Source organism: Ruditapes philippinarum, unplaced genomic scaffold (assembly GCF_026571515.1).
Source record: "Ruditapes philippinarum isolate M1 unplaced genomic scaffold, ASM2657151v2 ctg758_1_1_1_1, whole genome shotgun sequence".
Classification (NCBI taxonomy): Eukaryota; Metazoa; Mollusca; class Bivalvia; order Venerida; family Veneridae; genus Ruditapes; species Ruditapes philippinarum.
In genome coordinates, this window is record NW_026865780.1 from 394,288 (window position 1) to 407,509 (window position 13,222).

The 13,222-nt window shown below is 32.4% G+C and overlaps 5 non-coding genes across 5 annotated transcripts; all 5 read left to right on the forward strand.

Moving 5' to 3' along the window:
- The first annotated feature begins 9,611 nt into the window (after window positions 1-9,611).
- Trnak-uuu (transfer RNA lysine (anticodon UUU)) lies at window positions 9,612-9,703 on the forward strand. The gene is given in 2 exon segments: window positions 9,612-9,648; window positions 9,668-9,703. It is a non-coding gene; the product is annotated as a tRNA-Lys (tRNA).
- A 555-nt stretch (window positions 9,704-10,258) lies between these two features.
- Window positions 10,259-10,350, forward strand: Trnak-uuu (transfer RNA lysine (anticodon UUU)). The gene is given in 2 exon segments: window positions 10,259-10,295; window positions 10,315-10,350. It is a non-coding gene; the product is annotated as a tRNA-Lys (tRNA).
- Window positions 10,351-11,561: 1,211 nt separating this feature from the next.
- Window positions 11,562-11,653, forward strand: Trnak-uuu (transfer RNA lysine (anticodon UUU)). The gene is given in 2 exon segments: window positions 11,562-11,598; window positions 11,618-11,653. It is a non-coding gene; the product is annotated as a tRNA-Lys (tRNA).
- A 561-nt stretch (window positions 11,654-12,214) lies between these two features.
- Window positions 12,215-12,306, forward strand: Trnak-uuu (transfer RNA lysine (anticodon UUU)). The gene is given in 2 exon segments: window positions 12,215-12,251; window positions 12,271-12,306. It is a non-coding gene; the product is annotated as a tRNA-Lys (tRNA).
- A 559-nt stretch (window positions 12,307-12,865) lies between these two features.
- Window positions 12,866-12,957, forward strand: Trnak-uuu (transfer RNA lysine (anticodon UUU)). Its single transcript is given in 2 exon segments — window positions 12,866-12,902; window positions 12,922-12,957. It is a non-coding gene; the product is annotated as a tRNA-Lys (tRNA).
- Window positions 12,958-13,222: the final 265 nt, after the last annotated feature.

Consider the following 13,222-nt stretch of genomic DNA (forward strand, 5'->3'; position numbering starts at 1 on the left):
GTCTTCAAACAGTAAATACAACACCGTATATATAGTGTTTCAAATATTTATTTGCATTATTATAAATATAAATATACAAAAGAAATAGGAGGCAATTTTGTAAATCATAATAATAAATTATACACGTAAAATATGAATATAGCTTTAACATGTTCAACTTCTCAAGAAATCGGTCTTTCCAAAGCAGTAAAGAACACATTGGTGATGGTGAGAGTGTACCGACATGTGATTGTCTGTTATATGATATTCACTTTCCCATTTTGCGTGGAATTTTAAAATGGAATTGAAAACAATTTACAACATGTTTAATATTGTTTGTTTTAGTGATTTGTATAATAAATTTTCTTTTTGTTAAAAGTTTTTTTCATGTCTACAATGCAAACATTCTCGATCATATAACCAAACAAAACGTTTGAAATCAGGATCTTTCAAACGTTTTGTTTGGTTATATGATCGAGGCAACTACCACTCTCTAAAACAAAGCATCATGCAAACTGACTGGGAACAATATTCAAACTACGACATAAATGAACATGCAACTTTATTAAGCAACAAAATCCTCGATCTTTCAAAGCAGCATATACCTACAAAATCAATAATAGTAAAACCGACTGATGCAGTATGGATAACGACACAAATCAAAAAGCTCATTCGAAAACGAAAAAGACTTTATCATAGAGCCAAAAAAACTCAAAATCCTATGCACTGGCACTCATTCAAACAATTACGTAATAAAATCGTCTCACTCATTCATACGGCCAAAAGCAATCACATTCAGAAACTTGCAGACTCACTTACATCAAACAACACATCGCAGAGAGACTGGTGGAGACTCATTAAATCATTCATTTCACCTACTGAAAAACAAACAATTCCGGCACTCTCTCACCCAGTTACTCAAAGACTTACATATGACAACAAATCAAAATCTGACTTATTAAACAACTATTTTTGCAATCAGTCCTCTCTTGAAAGCTCTGATAAAGAAGTTCCGGACGATTTCTATGAGCAACCTGGGAACACCCTCACTTCAATATATATTACAACTCAAGATGTTGAAGATGCCATCAAAACTCTTAATACCAATAAAGCTTCTGGGCCTGATGAAATAAGCAATAGGATCTTATATGAAACGTCGTCCGTAATCAAATCCCCACTCTGTTCACTTTTTAATCATTCACTCCGCTCTTGTAAGATTCCTCAAACTTGGAAAGATGCCAATATTTGCCCAATTTTTAAGAAAGGCGATCCATCTTTACCCAATAACTATCGTCCTATATCTCTTTTATGCTGCATGGAAAAAATCTTTGAACGAATTATTTTCAAGTATATATATAATTTTCTTCATGATAATGACTTTATATCTCCCCTTCAATCTGGTTTCAAACCTGGCGACTCAACTGTGAATCAATTAACCTTTCTTTACAACTCCTTCTGTAAAGCCCTTGATGAAGGTCTTGAGATACGGATTGTCTTTTTCGACATCAGCAAGGCCTTCGATAAAGTATGGCACAAGGGTCTCCTGGTGAAATTAAAAAGAGCCGGTATTCAAGGACCCCTTCTCGACTGGTTTTCGGACTATCTGTCAAATAGACGCCAATCTGTTGTCCTTCCTGGCGCCAAATCTGATTGGTCAGTCATCAACGCAGGAGTACCTCAAGGCTCGATTCTGGGTCCGCTTCTTTTCTTAGTCTATATAAATGACATTGTTGTTGACTTAAGGTCCTTTGTAAATCTTTTTGCCGACGATACCAGTCTGTATTTGATCGTTGACCATCCTGTTACTGCGGCTGATATTCTTCAATCTGATATTAACAAGATTTCCTCATGGGCTGACAAATGGCTAGTAAAGTTTAATCCTTCCAAATCTGAAACCATGCTAATCACACGTAAAACATCTAAACTATTCCATCCACCTCTGTCAATGCAAAACCAGACAATATCTTCAGTGACATCTCACAAACACCTAGGGTTACACTTTTCAGACGATGGTTCATGGCATATTCATATTAATCATGTAAAAGAGAGGGCTTGGAAACGTATACATATCATGCGCAAATTTAAATTCCAACTTGATCGTAAATCTTTAGAAATAATCTACTTGTCTTATATCAGGCCAATTCTAGAATACGCCGATGTTGTTTACACCAATTGTACTCAATATGAAAAAGATGAACTCGATAAAATCCAGCATGAAGCTTCAAGAATTGTCTCTGGTGTTACCAAACTTGTGTCCATTCATCAGCTGCATCGAGAGGTCTCTTGGGAATCTTTAGACAGTAGAAGAAAGAAACATAAATTAATTCTTGTTTATAAAATGAAAAATGGATTATCTCCTGACTACCTGTCAAGTCTTGTCCCTCCCTCTGTAGGTGAAACCTCGCGTTATAATTTACGAAATTCGAACGATATACAAGGGATACATACAAGAACTTCTCTATATTATAATGCTTTTCTTCCCTCAGCTCTCAGAGAATGGAATGAACTTCCAGATGATATACAAAATGCCCCTTCGTTATCTTCTTTCAAGTGTCTATTGAATAGAAACATTAAAAAGTGTCCAAAATATTTCTATACAGGTATCAGAAAATGGCAAATATACCATGCACGTCTACGAACAGAGTGTAGTTCTCTTAACCACCATCTTTTCAGAAAAAATATTGTAAACACACCTTTATGCCAATGTGGACTTCCAGAAACTAACCATCATTTTTTCTTTGAATGCAAAAAATACACTTCTATCAGAGACAGACTTTTTCAAACACTTTCAGATTACTGTACTGTAACTCTCCACACACTACTTAACGGCGACACAAACTTAAGTGACAACATCAACATCAATATATTTCAAGCAGTTCAAATATATATCCGAGATAGCAAACGATTTCCATAGTCTATGCAACATCTACTGCTCCTCCAGTTTACTTACCGAATAGATTTTCCTCTTTCTCTTTTCCACTTTTTATTACGTTATGCTTCTTTTCTATCTCAAGTCCCTGTTTCTACTCCTTTCAGGTATAAACACATATATATGTTTTTGTTTCGTAGGTCGTTATCTTATCTGTTTTACTGCTTCCTGTTTCTTTAATCTACTAGTATTAATAATTATTTTCTCTTCTTATTCAATATTTCAAACATTATCAAACCCGTCTTATTTCTAGTAATTAATTGTATGTTAGGAAAAGGCCTATATAAGCATTTATGCTTTCGGATCTGATCCTTTTTCAGCATTGTATTTTGTTATTCAATATTGTATGATAAACTTGTTTGTACAAAATGTTCGAAATAAAATATGTTTAAACCAAACATTCCCTTCCTTAAAAACTCTTTCTTGTTTTCTTATATATATCTTAATATGTAATTCAGTTTACAGAAAGAATTGCTGTATACACAACTGTTTATTTATCGAAGTCTGGATACTGTTATAAGATAGTAAAATATGTTTCTTTTTAGAAATTGTAAGCAACTTTTTAACCTCGTGAAAAACAGAAGGGTCTTTGTCTTTCAGTAATATATTTAAAAAACACGACAGAAACCGAGAAAAATCAAAACCACAAACCACAAATGCGTCTTGCGAAGTCTTTTTCTTGTCAAACATTTATATTAGTTCCAGTCGTATAATTTAGATAAAATAATGTCTACAACCACCGAAATTATCTGACAGAGAAATCTTATCAGTGTCAAATTAGAAAACGTCTAGAGAGTCATTATCTTTGAATATTAACAAATAATTGCTTTATTAAACGGTCAAACACTGCAATGCGATGACATATTTTTGCATTTTAGATTTGCGACATAATGCATTTAATTTATGTTCAGCTTTGTCCTTGCCATATGAATTATTTTGTCCTATGTACATTGTAAATGCTAATATTTTATTTTGGCTTTCTAATAATGTTTTTAGTATATTTTCCTTGTGCATATCACAAGGAAACAAGTCTAACAACAATAACAGCAACAACTACAAAATAGACACACGTATTTGTTAAGTTGAACGTTCTGTCTATAAAACGTTTCATGTTGATTTCTCGTTTTTTTTAAAAAGAAATCTTGATCTACTACAATACTAATATACTATCTATAATTATTTATCCAAATGACGTACGAAACATTATATTATTACAATAGCAACTTTTCAATTGTAATGTGACAAGCGTTTTTTTGTGTTAAATGTTATAAACACTTTCAAATTGGTGTTTAATGCCACAATTATTGCAGTAGAAAACATCGCATTAACCAAATGTCACATGTCCCTTAAATCTTGTAAGTCGGACATGCCTCCAATTTGGTATCATGTTTCAGTTGAACCATAACTTACGATTAAGAACTGATTGTACTGGTTAATATGCTGTTCATGCAGTGAACTCAGACGCAGCAAATAAATATCATTTTGCCACTTTGACACGTTTTAAGACTTGTATTAAGTTATTTCTTCTTAAGAACTGTTAAAGATTAAAAACTGTTTAAACACTGATTGTACTAATTAAAATGCTATTGAGAAATTAGACACATGCATGACTTAAAAAAAACATACCATTTTTCTGAATTGACACGGTTAAATTTAGAACTTGTATCAAGTTTGTTCATGCATATTTTCTGTCTTAAGAATATTTGCATAATGATCATTAAAAAATAGGAGTCTTGTTTATTATTCGACCAGCTGGCGTCTGGTCAATTCATGTATTGTGCAATAGCAACTTAATGTTTTAAGGGTCTTTGGACATTTTGCAAAACATGTCTTAAATCATTCTATAAATACCTATTCTCGAACATAACTGATAATCAAGCGTTTGAACTTAGGAAATATTGAAACAGGCAGGTTCATCACAATGCTTGATCATTCGTAACATGAAGCCGAAAAGAGGTGAATTGCAACTGTTTATTTACATGCATGAATGGTCTTATCGATTGATGGAGGAAACATTCAATCGCCACAACAGTCATTATTGAATTTCACACTCTCGCAAAATAACACGTGGACATATTTTCATGGTTACTGCGCAAACACAGGTCCATGCACACGACTGGATTCATTAAATCTTTATGAGGCCGCGAAAATTACCAATAAACTATATTTTATTATTGAATTATTTTCACTTTTATCATTTGCTCGACATGTCTTTCAATGATTTAACGTACTTTAGGGATAATTGTTTGGGCAATTGAGTGTGTATCCATTCACATACATTAATAAGCTTGAACCTTTTAAGGTCAATAATTTACTTTATAAATATGCTTCCGGTATGTTTGATTCAGCAACTGTCAGTGAAATCAAAGCTATCAAAAGTAAGATTACAAGTAGATTTATAGAAATACAAAAATAATAAGAGCTATTTCTATAATACAATTTTTTTATTTTTGTCAATGAAGTGTTTATGTAGTGGTATTTATTTCATGAAGTGTTTTCATAGTTGCATTATATTTACATGAAGTCATAAAATGAGATCTGTAGTCTGTGTCAGTGATTATATGGTAATCAGACGCTAAATCGGAAAATGAAAACTTCTTTTTTTATAAGTGCTCGAAGAAATGTCTCTAGGCTTCAATATTTTAAAGACATTTATCTTGAATGATAAAATCACAAGATGCAAATTTATATCTGAATGATACGTTTACAAGATGCAAAAGTATATCATTGTTTCAAATCGGCCAACTAGTTATATGAATGAATGAATTGCTTGAATATGCTGTTGTCTAAAATAACCATGTGTTTAACCATGTTGACTCCAGTTACATCATAAAATATGCTTCAGTATAGAGTCCCCGACCAGTTCAATATGTTCACATTTGCTAACGTATAATATAAATTACACCGTCAATAACAAAAATGAGTAGCAGTAATTTGGAATACATGTACTCTGTGATAAAAGATAACTTGTAAATTAATTAAATGTTTCAATCAAATGTTCAAATGTTCCTTCTGCCTTTCACACTCACAAAATGACATCAAAAGACGTTTCCTTTGTCATTAATGTTTAAAAAAGGGAATTATTGTTGAAATGTTATAGGCATAAATGAATAGGTATATATAAGCCGATTACAAGAGCTAATGAACTGAATATCTTAAAAAGGTGAATATGCTATATAAAAAGAAGAAGAAAACGACTTTCAGCAAAATAATCACCAGGTTTGACTTAAATGTCTGGTTTCATTGACTTGGTTTAAACATATTTTATTTAGAATATTTGTACATGTGTAAATAACAACATAACAATAATTATAGATTTTGGCCGAAAGCAGAAGCTTATAGAAGCCATTATCTATTATCATTAGACTTACTTTAACAGTTACTGAAGAATTGTAACCAGTTCTTTACACTGTCAAGTCAAACCAACATACCAACCTAGTTACAACACAATATTTTACAACAAATTGATCAATAATGACAAAATTACATATTGTGAGAAATGTAAGACGACGTCTATTGTCTGTTAATAAAGTGTATTAATGACAGTCCAGACAGTGTGTGGTGTTTGATTTATCCTCTGGTAACTGTAGGCCAATGGAATACGTAAAAAGAAAATAATCAACTCTAAAGTACAAATATCCATAGACATGTTTCAAGAAATAGTAATGCACATGTGTCAATCATGACATTCAACGGACAGAAAAAAAATATATGAGAAGATTCAATTTATGATTGGATAAGATCCTGTTTTGGTGATTTCGTATTGTTTGTGTTTGTTTTTCTAAATACTGAAGAAAAAGTGTTGTAATTTCTTTTTCAAAATATACTTTCATGGGCTGTTAGTTATATAAATATTTTATATGTTCATGTGTATTGTAAAATATATTATTTCTCTTATTTATATACATGAAAAGAATATCATTTATTATTATCATTATAATTTTACAACTCTTTATACAATATTTTGATATTTGTCAATATAATGTTATTACCAGGTCCATTTGGCCGAATGTACATGAACTATTTAACATAATATTATCATTATTTTTAAAACATGTCACCATTACTAAAATCTAATCTCATTTAATTTTTAAGGCCTATTATGCACCAGTCATGCTTTTATTTCAATTTCCCAGAGCCTTGTCTTATTTTCGATGTACATTTTTGGTTCCCAAAAAAGTTGCCAATTACTTGAACCATTTTTATTCGAAAAATATATGAAATATAACTAATGATTAAATAGATCCCTGATAAATCGCAATTACTTTCTTTCTTAATGATTCATTCACTCATTCAGATTTTATTTTCGACGTCCGAAAATATATATTGTCTAACCGTAGGCTGACTTACCTTAAATCTTCATCTTAATATCCAGAAGGTTTCCTAAGGCATTAGGATATACCACAAATGGATGCTTACTACAGTCTATTTAAAGAAATTCAGGAGGTTAAAGTGACACGATAGCTCAGTTGGTTAGATTACTGACTGTCACTTCTAAGGTTCCGGGATCGATCCTGGGTAACACCCTTTGGATTTTTCAGATTTTTCAGAAGCACTATCAGTGTTTCCAACCTACCTAGAGATATACTTGTACAAAACCCAGGTAATCCTCGCATGTATCAGTGCTATACACTTGGCATGTAAAAGAACCCAGGGGTCTATTCAATAAGAGCTAGGGACTGGTTTTCGAATTCTTTTGTATCTCATTGCTGTCTCTATTGTCTGCTGAGGTGAGGACCCTACTGGAAAAAATTGCTTGCACATTCGTAGGCTAACCTTCACCGCCCGGTCTAAAGAAAATCACCATCATCATCATCATCATCATCATCATCATCATAATAATAATAATCATAAAGTGGATAATACTGAAAATGGTTATTGAGCGTTGACCGAGAAACAAAAACTTAACAATCGATACAATTTGAATTATTCAAATCCCACTATAATCATTACAGCGTCATTCTAACACAAGTTAAGGAACAGGTAAAATTGCTCAATTACCGCATGAAAAATGCAAAAGATTCTCTTGTTATACACTTGTAGAAGATCGCATTTGTTTGTAACTAAAAAGGAATCACAAGGAATTTATTGACAAATTATGAGTTTTCTACAAGTACAATAATCTGTTCAACATTTTTTCACTTTATTTAAATTGAAGAATTATTGAACAATGAAACCAATTGGACTGATTATCATTCTGTCTGAGCTTCTATACATATAATAGTGTAAGAGACCAAATGCTGATACCAATGTATCGCTTTTATGAGTCTATATTTTATATGCTTATATGTAAGCGACAACCTATTTGATATCCGCAAAAACGGCAAACTTTGTGCGCCTATTTACCAATGAAGTGTAATGTAGAAATAAGAATTATGTTCGGATAGAGCACATGTAACACAGGTTAGTGTCTTCCTTATAGAGTAAATTGTAATTTCATCAATGATATTAAATAGTACTAAAAAAGTATCCCGTTTTAGGTTAAATATATAAAGTATGCACTAATTATCTTTCTTTTTTGATTGTTGGCTATTGGCCAGCTCAGGTAACTTTATATGGATATATTTGTTTCTAAATGGTTATAGATTTTATCAAATTTGAAATAATTGTTTACCCTTTCATACATGTTCTTTAATAGAAGAAAAAGGCGGAAGAATGTCTTATATCTGAAGGACATGGGTTCTAGTTTCTCATAGGGCGTATAGAATAGAATAGAATACATTTTATTTCCAATCAAGGGTCATGTTAAATGACATGTGAATCACAATAATAATAATGAGATCAAAGATCAAATAAAGACGTACATTTGATATTGGTCACAAGGAAATTGTCATTTTTCAATATCAACGTAAAATTTGAAATTCAGTATGTTATAAGGCTGAAAAACCTCTGATATCTCACATAGTTACCATTGGCTACATTCTCCAGTTCTAGTTATTTATTTTAAAGTGTTTTTTTTTTATTTGGAAAAAAAATATATATCGCGTTGAAAAATTTGAAAACGTTTTTTTTAAAAATATTTGATAAACGCATAACTTTAGTTCAATGCCTTCTTGAAAGCAAAGAAATGTTAGAGTGAGCATCAGACTTTTAAGGCTGAAGAACCTCTGATATCTGAGGGTCGTGTGTTCGAGTCCATAGTTGGCGTATATGTTTTAATGAAATAAAGGTTTGGTTTTTTAGTCATCTTTTCATTCATAACCCTCTTTTGCTGTCAATCTACTGAAATATTATTTGGTTCAATCACAGTGCCCGGATAAGTTCTTCGATAATACAAAATTGTTACGTAGAACTGCATTTGATATTAGCCACGATGAAATTGTTATGTTTCGATATCCCAGATACTTTTATTACAAATGATGAACTTTTCAAAGTGAAATGTTAATGATATCAAATATCCGTTCAGCTTATTCGAAAGGGTATCATACTTGGAAGGTTAAATATTCTGTGATATCTGATGGTCGTGGGATGGAGATCTTGGGTGATAAGCACATACGCTTTTGATGAATATCTCACATAGTTACCTTTGGTAACATTCTCCAGTTCTGGTTAGCTATTTTAAAGTGTTTTTTTTATTTTGGAAAAAAATATTAATTGCGTTGAAAAATTTGTAAACGTAATTTTTAAATATTTGATGAACGCATAACTTAAGTTAAATGACATTTTTAAAGCAAAGAAATGTAAAATGTGTCTGATATCAAGCGCTTGGCTAGCTCAGTCGGTAGAGCATCAGACTTTTAAGGCTGAAGAACCTCTGATATCTGAGGGTCGTGGGTTCGAGTCCCCCGTTGGGCGTATTTGTTTTAATAAAATAAAGGTTTGGTTTTTTAGTCATCTTTTCATTTATAACCCTCTTTTGCTGTCAACCCACTGAAATATTATTTGGTTCAATCACAGTGCCCGGATAAGTTCTTCGATAATACAAAATTGTTACGTAGAACTGCATTTGATATTGGCCACGATGAAATTGTTATGTTTCGATATCCCAGATACTTTTATTGCAAATGATGAACTTTTCAAAGTGAAATGTTAATGATATCAAATATCCGTTCAGCTTATTCGAAAGGATATCATACTTGGAAGGTTAAATATTCTGTGATATCTGAAGGTCGTGGGATGGAGATCTTGGGTGATGAGCACATACGCTTTTGATGAATATCTTACATAGTTACCTTTGGTAACATTCTCCAGTTCTGGTTAGCTATTTTAAAGTGGTTTTTTTTTTGGAAAAAAATATTAATTGCATTGAAAAATTTGTAAACGTAATCTTTAAATATTTGATAAACGCATAACTTTAGTTAAATGACCTTTTTTAAAGCAAAGAAATGTAAAACGTGACAGATATCAAGCGCCCGGCTAGCTCAGTCGGTAGAGCATCAGACTTTTAAGGCTGAAGAACCTCTGATATCTGAGGGTCGTGGGTTCGAGTCCCCCGTTGGGCGTATATGTTTTAATGAAATAAAGGTTTGTTTTTTTAGTCATCTTTTCATTTATTACCCTCTTTTGCTGTCAACCCACTGAAATATTATTTGGTTCAATCACAGTGCCCGGATAAGTTCTTCGATAATACAAAATTGTTACGTAGAGCTGCATTTGATATTGGCCACGATGAAATTGTTATGTTTCGATATCCCAGATACTTTTATTGCAAATGATGAACTTTTCAAAGTGAAATGTTAATGATATCAAATATCCGTTCAGCTTATTCGAAAGGGCATCATACTTGGAAGGTTAAATATTCTGTGATATCTGATGGTCGTGGGATGGAGATCTTGGGTGATGAGCACATACGCTTTTGATGAATATCTCACATAGTTACCTTTGGTAACATTCTCCAGTTCTGGTTAGCTATTTTAAAGAAGTGTTGTTTTTTTATTTTGGAAAAAAATATTAATAGCGTTGAAAAATTTGTAAACGTAATTTTTAAATATTTGATAAACGCATAACTTTAGTTAAATGACTTTTTTAAAGCAAATAAATGTAAAACGTGACTGATAACAAGCGCCCGGCTAGCTCAGTGGGTAGAGCATCAGACTTTTAAGGCTGAAGAACCTCTGATATCTGAGGGTCGTCGGTTCGAGTCCCGTTGGGCGTATATGTTTTAATGAAATAAAGGTTTGGTTTTTTAGTCATCTTTTCATTTATAACCCTCTTTTGCTGTCAATCCACTGAAATATTATTTGGTTCAATCACAGTGCCCGGATAAGTTCTTCGATAATACAAAATTGTTACGTAGAACTGCATTTGATATTGGCCACGATGAAATTGTTATGTTTCGATATCCCAGATACTTTTATTACACATGATGAACTTTTCAAAGTGAAATCTTAATGATATCAAATATCCGTTCAGCTTATTCGAAAGGGTATCATACTTGGAAGGTTAAATATTCTGTGATATCTGATGGTCGTGGGATGGAGATCTTGGGTGATAAGCACATACGCTTTTGATGAATATGTCACATATAGTAACCTTTGGTAACATTCTCCAGTTCTGGTTAGCTATTTTAAAGTGTTTTTTTTATTTTGGAAAAAAATATATTAATTGCGTTGAAAATTTGTAAACGTAATTTTTTTAAATATTTGATGAACGCATAACTTAAGTTAAATGACATTTTTAAAGGAAATAAATGTAAAATGTACCGATATCAAGCGCCCGGCTAGCTCTGTCGGTAGAGCATCAGACTTTTAAAGCTGAAGAACCTCTGATATCTGAGGGTCGTGGGTTCGAGTCCCCCGTTGGGCGTATATGTTTTAATGAAATAAAGGTTTGGTTTTTTTAGTCATCTTTTCATTAATAACCCTCTTTTGCTGTCAACCCACTGAAATATTATTTGGTTCAATCACAGTGCCCGGATAAGTTCTTCGATAATACAAAATTGTTACGTAGGACTGCATTTGATATTGGCCACGATGAAATTGTTATGTTTCGATATCCCAGATACTTTTATTGCAAATGATGAACTTTTCAAAGTGAAATGTTAATGATATCAAATATCCGTTCACCTTATTCGAATGGGCATCATACTTGGAAGGTTAAATATTCTGTGATATCTGAAGGTCGTAGGATGGAGATCTTGAGTGATGAGCACATACGCTTTTGATGAATATCTCACATAGTTACCTTTGGTAACATTCTCCAGTTCTGGTTAGCTATTTTAAAGAAGTGTTGTTTTTTATTTTGAAAAAAAATATTAATTGCATTGAAAAATTTGTAAACGTATTTTTTAAATATTTGATAAACGCATAACTTTAGTTAAATGACTTTTGTAAAGCAAAGAAATGTAAAACGTGACTGATATCAAGCGCCCGGCTAGCTCAGTCGGTAGAGAATCAGACTTTTAAGGCTGAAGAACCTCTGATATCTGAGGGTCGTGGGTTCGAGTCCCACGTTGGGCCTATATGTTTTAATGAAATAAAGGTTTGGTTTTTTTAGTCATCTTTTCATTTTTAACCCTCTTTTGCTGTCAATCCACTGAAATATCATTTGGTTCAATCACAGTGCCCGGATAAGTTCTTCGATAATACAAAATTGTTACGTAGAACTGCATTTGATATTGGCCACGATGAAATTGTTATGTTTCGATATCCCAGATACTTTTATTGCAAATGATTTTTTTCAAAGTGAAATGTTAATGATATCAAATATCCGTTCAGCTTATTCGAAAGGGCATCATACTTGGAAGGTTAAATATTCTGTGATATCTGAAGGTCGTGGGATGGAGATCTTGGGTGATGAGCACATACGCTTTTGATGAATATCTCACATAGTTACCTTTGGTAACATTCTCCAGTTCTGGTTAGCTATTTTAAAGAAGTGTTGTTTTTTATTTTGGAAAAAAATATTAATTGCGTTGAAAAATTTGTAAACGTAATTTTTAAATATTTGATAAACGCATAACTTTAGTTAAATGACTTTTGTAAAGCAAAGAAATGTAAAACGTGACTGATATCAAGCGCCCGGCTAGCTCAGTCGGTAGAGCATCAGACTTTTAAGGCTGAAGAACCTCTGATATCTGAGGGTCGTGGGTTCGAGTCCCCCGTTGGGCGTATATGTTTTAATGAAATAAAGGTTTGGTTTTTTTAGTCATCTTTTCATTTATAACCCTCTTTTGCTGTCAACCCACTGAAATATTATTTGGTTCAATCACAGTGCTGCATTTGATATTGGCCACGATGAAATTGTTATGTTTCGATATCCCAGATAATTTTATTGCAAATGATGACCTTTTCAAAGTGTAATGTTAATGATATCAAATATCCGTTCAGCTTATTCGAAAGGATATCATACTTGGAAGGTTAAATATTCTGTGAT